Consider the following 5,661-nt stretch of genomic DNA (forward strand, 5'->3'; position numbering starts at 1 on the left):
TATGAGAATTTCCATTGATGAGTGCAAAGAAAGAACCGCTAAGATGAGTGCTAAAAAAGATTGGTTTGTAAAAACGTGTTCTTCTAGTTTCCGTGAAAATATTGATGAAGATCTTAAAGTGATTGATGTGAATCCTATTGAATTTTTGTTTTCCAATATAAATCTTGATAAAGATGGTTCTGGAGATGAGTCAACTTTAGTTAAAAGGTGTCCCAATGATTCGGAGTTTTTAGATCTCGATGCAAAATTTGGTAAAAGTGGGATTGGAGAGGTCAAAGCTTTAAGTAGCAATGAACCCACTCTTTTGGATTTCAAGGAATTTAATTATGATAATTATTCTTTAATAGATTGCATTTCCTTGTTGCAACCCATGTTGAATTCTCCGCATGCTTATAATCAAAACAAAGCTTTTACTAACCATATCGTTGATGCTATGATGCAATCTTTTGAAGAAAATCTTGAATTGCAAGTTTCTATCCCTAGAAAACTTTATGATGAGTGGGAACCTACTATTAAGATTAAGATTAAATATTATGAGTGCCATTCTTTGTGTGATTTGGGTGCTAGAGTTTCCACGATTCCAAAAACTTTATGTGATGTGTTAGGTTTCCATGAATTTGATGATTGTTTTTTAAATTTGCATCTTGTGGATTCCAGTATTAAGAAACCTATGGGAAGGATTAATGATGTTCTTATTGTTGCAAATAGGAATTATGGGCACGTAGATTTCATTGTTCTTGATATAGATTGCAATCCTACATGTCCTACTATTCTTGGTAAACCTTTCCTTAGAAGATTAGTTCAATTATTGATATGAAAGAAGGAAACATTAGATTTCAATTTACGTTAAGGAAGGGATGGAACACTTTCCAAGAAATAAAATTAAATTGCCTTATGAATATATTATGAGAGCCACTTATGGATTGCATACCAAAGATGACAATACCTAGATTTATTCGTCTTTTTACGCCTAGCTAAGGGCGTTAACAATAGCACTTCTTGGGAGGCAACCTTGTTTTATTTGTTGTTCTTGCTTTTTAGATTCTGTTTTGCAATAAATAATTCATCTAGCCTCTGGTTAGATGTGGTTTTGTGTTTCAATTAGTGTTTGTGCCAAGTAAGACCTTTCGGATAGCTTACGGTGATATTTGATTTGACCTTACTGAAAAACAGAAACTTTTGCGCCCAGGAAATTAATTTTCATTTTTAGCAGAAGCCCGATAAAATACTGATTCTTCTTGCATAAGATTAATAAATAAATTTCTTAGGTTTTCCTAATTTTCAGAATTTTTTTAGTTACAGAAGTATTCGAAATAACCAGATTGCTACACACTGTTCTGTTTCTGACACATTCTGTTTTCTATGTGTTGTTTGCTTATTTTGATGAATCTATGTCTAGTATCAGGGGGGGGGGGGTATGAACCATGGAAAAGTCGGAATATTGTAGATATTACACCAATATAAATAAATAATGAGTTCACAACAGTAACAAAAGTGGTGATTTATTTTCTTATACTAATGGAGCTTTATGAGATTTTCTGTTGAGTTTTGTGTTGTGAAGTTTTCAAGTTTTGGGTAAGGATTTGATGGACTATGGAATAAGGAGTGGAAAGAGCCTAAGCTTGGGGATTCCCAAGGCACCCCAAGGTAATATTCAAGGACAACCAAGAGCCTAATCTTGGGGATTCCCTGGAAGGCAACCCCTCTTTCGTTTTCGTCTATCGGTAACTTTACTTGAGGCTATATTTTTATTCACCACATGATATGTGTTTTGCTTGGAGCGTCTGGTATGATTTGATTCTTTGCTCCTTGCTATACACCCCATTTGGGAGAGATTCTAGCGACCAGACCTCAACCAGTCTGATCTCTGTGCATCAGTGTCATCCCTGGATCAGTAATGCTGACACACACAGTACTTGAAGGATTTATAACAGAGTAGCAATCACACACTTATTACATCGAATGTCTCAAAAGAGAACTTATTACAGTAAATATGGCTTAAGGCAATCTAATAATGATAACAGCGGAATGCTTGGAAGATAAGCGAGTCCATCAACTCCAACGGCATCACTGAGTATAGAACCACGACCTAAAGGCACCTTACTCGTCGTCTGAAAAGTCTGCAACATGAACGTTGCAGCCCGAAACGGGTCAGCACATGGAATATGCTGGCAATGTAACACATAGAGAGTAATGAAAGAATAAGGCTATACTACATGCATATATGGCTGGTGGAAAGCTCTATGGTTACAGTTTTTGCATAAACCCAAATTTTCCCTACTGCAAAGGAATAAATTTTACTTTAACTATCATGGTAGCTGTTAAACATTGAGAAGATAGACATCCTCTCAATCCCAATTAAGCATCATCTTTAAAACCCAACAATATTAATTAAAGTAACATGATGAGATTCACATGATAATCCAAGTACTAGATACTCAAGACATCCATAACCGGGGACACGACTAACCATGATTAGTTTATATACACTGCGGAGGTGTGCGCACTTTTCCCCACAAGACTCTATCTCCTCCGTTGAGATTCTCGCACTACATGGTGTTTGAGAAACGGATGACCGAGACATAGTCTTTCAGAAGCACTAGCACCTTACAATCGGGTAGACCGTTACACCTACTTTCCCCTACATCTGCTAGTCTACCACTGTAAGAGTTTGCACGACTTAATCAACTATGCTAGAGCCCATAGTAGCTTGTGGATGCACACACAAGTTTCTAGTATGAATAATCTCATGATCCCTTTGAGCCTGGGTGGGGGTCCATAAAGAAAAACAGGCAATCCCTGGAATACCCAGGTGCCTCAATCCACCCAGATGTGTGTTTAAGTTGCCACCTTAAATAAACCATTAATATAACAATCTCACACCTATCATGGATACACTCACCCAATCCACGTCTACTAGCATAGCATGGCATAATAAGCAAACGTAGAGATAACACCCAAGGGTTTGATAATAAAACAGGTAATAGGTACTACCTCATCTACTTCCCGAACCCACAATTTAGTTAGATCCTAATCATGCAATGTGTGAGGATTGATCTAATGCAATAAAAACTGGGTAGTAAGAGGTATGATCAAAGTGTTACTTTCTTGCTGATGATCCTAGAAACCTAGAGATTTGAAGTAGCAAGCGGCACACTCCGGGTACTCTATCGCAATCAAACAAGCATACAATAAGTACTCAACTAATGCACTGGTAAAACTCAAATAAGAGAACTAACCAGAAAGTTCAGTTTAAGAACTCCGGTTGACAAAGAGAATCAAAACGAACAATGCAATGAAAGACAAACGGCGAAAGAAAGAAGCTTCATTTACTAATCTAGACCTAGGTCAAATTTTACAGAAGCAAAAACTTGTTTGAGTTGGTTAAACAGAAAGAGGGTTTCGAGACGAAACTCTAGGCACTTGAATCGCCTGATTCCAATAAACGAGCGAAAAGTTAAACTAAAACTAAAATCGGATCAGAAATCACGATCAGCAATAATCATGGATAAATCCGAGAAAAAGAAAAACGACGAATAGATTAACGAACGGGCATTCGTTATCTGTAACTAAACGGCGAATGCGTTCGTTAGAACGAATGAAAGAGCGAACGCTCGCTAGATTAAATAAACCGTAGAAAAAAATAAATCGGTCTAAAAAAATAAAACTAGGGTTTTCTAAAACAACCGGAATGGTTTTTCTCAGAAAACCGAGGCGGCGGGCGGCTACCTCGGCTCGGGCTCCGGCGAGGTTCCGGCGGGGCTCCGGGCGGCGTGGGGTGGCGCGGGGTGGCGGCGACGGCTGCGGCGGCGGCGGCTCCTGGTGGTGGGTGGCGCAAGGCGGCGGGGCGGTGGCTGCGGGAGGCGGGGCGGGCTGCGGTGGGAGGGTGAGGAGAGGGCGGTGGCGGCGGCTCCTATTTAAAGGGGGGCGGCCATGGCTTGAGGAGGGGGTGGCCTCGGGAGGCGTGTCCCTCCCGGACACGGGCGGCGGCGGCGACGATCGGGACTCCGGTCCCGATCCGGTTGCGGGAGGAGGTGGCGGCTGGGCCGGCTCAGCTGGGCCTTCGGCCCACTCGGGCACGCGGGTTTTTTTAAACAATTCCGCCGAAACTAAGAAAAAATTCTAGAAAAATAAATAAAAATCTAAAATTGCCAAAACAAATTTTCACCGTCTAAATAAAATATTTAGAACGAGATGAACATTTTCTTGGCCCTAAAATGCAGTTTTAAAAACATGCAATTTTTCCTAAATTCAAATAAAATAGCAAAAACTCCAAAATAAAAACTTATTTGATTTTTTATTAAATCTTCAATATTCGTTTATTTTGGGAAAGTCATTTTATTCCCTCTCTCATATTTTTATAATAGAAATAATTGAAGATAAAAATAAATAAAATCAAATGATCCTATTTTCAAAATTTGAGAAAACTCAAATATGAAAATAACGAAGTCCCCAACTCTCTCCGAGGGTCCTTGAGTTGCGTAGAACTTCTAGGATCAAACCAAAGGCAAAAAAATATGATATGCAAAGATGATCTAATGTATAACATTCCAAATTGAAAATTTTGGGATGTTACAAACCTAGCCCCCTTAAGATGAATCTCGCCCTCGAGATTCGGGTCGGCTAGAAAATAGGTGAGGGTGGTCCTTCAACAGGTCTTCCTCTCGCTCCCAGGTGGCTTCATCCTCGGTGTGGTGGCTCCACTGAACTTTGCAAAACTTGATAACCTTGCTGCGGGTGACTCGGCTGGCATATTCGAGAATCTTAACTGGTTTCTCCTCATAGGTCAAATCACTATCCAACTGAATCGCGTCCAGTGGCACGGTATCTCTTAGTGGTATATCCGCCATTTCTGTGTGGCACTTCTTCAACTAGGAAACATGGAACACATTGTGAACTCTTGACAATCCTTCGGGCAATTCCAACTTGTAGGCTACTTCTCCCATACGCTCCAAAACCTTGTATGGTCCTACAAAACGTGGCGCTAACTTTCCCTTAACTCCAAAGCGCTTAACTCCTCGAAGTGGAGATACTCGAAGATAAACACGGTCCCCGACTTTGTAAACTGTCTCCTTGCGTTTAGAATCTGCGTAACTCTCTGCCTAGACTGGGCCACCTTGAGCCTATCACGAATCAATTTCACCTTCAGTTCAGACTCCTTAATCAAATCCGGTCCAAACAACTAGCGGTTTCCAACTTCATGCCATGACAATGGGGTCCTGCACCTCCTTCCGTACAAGGCTTTGAAAGGGGCCATCTTCAGACTGGATTGATAACTGTTGTTGTAAGAGAACTCTGCATATGGAAAATTGTCATCCCAACTAGATCCATAATCTAGCGCACAAGCTCTCAGCATATCCTCCAAAATCTGATTGACTCTCTCGGTCTGTCCATCTGTCTGCGGATGAAAAGCTGTACTGAACTCTAGCTTGGTACCCAAAGTTTCGTGCAACTGATTCCAGAACTTTGAGGTAAACTGGGCTCCTCTATCTGATACAATGCTCCTCGGAACTCCATGCAGACATACGATCCTGGTCATGTATATCTTTGCCAACTTAGCACTGGTGTAAGTAGTCTTTACTGGGATGAAATGAGCTACCTTTGTCAAACGATCGACTACAACCCAAATCGAGTCATAGCCTGAACGCGTCCTGGGCAATC

The sequence above is a fragment of the Triticum dicoccoides genome, chromosome 4A (genome assembly GCF_002162155.2).
Source record: "Triticum dicoccoides isolate Atlit2015 ecotype Zavitan chromosome 4A, WEW_v2.0, whole genome shotgun sequence".
NCBI classification, from domain to species: Eukaryota; Viridiplantae; Streptophyta; class Magnoliopsida; order Poales; family Poaceae; genus Triticum; species Triticum dicoccoides.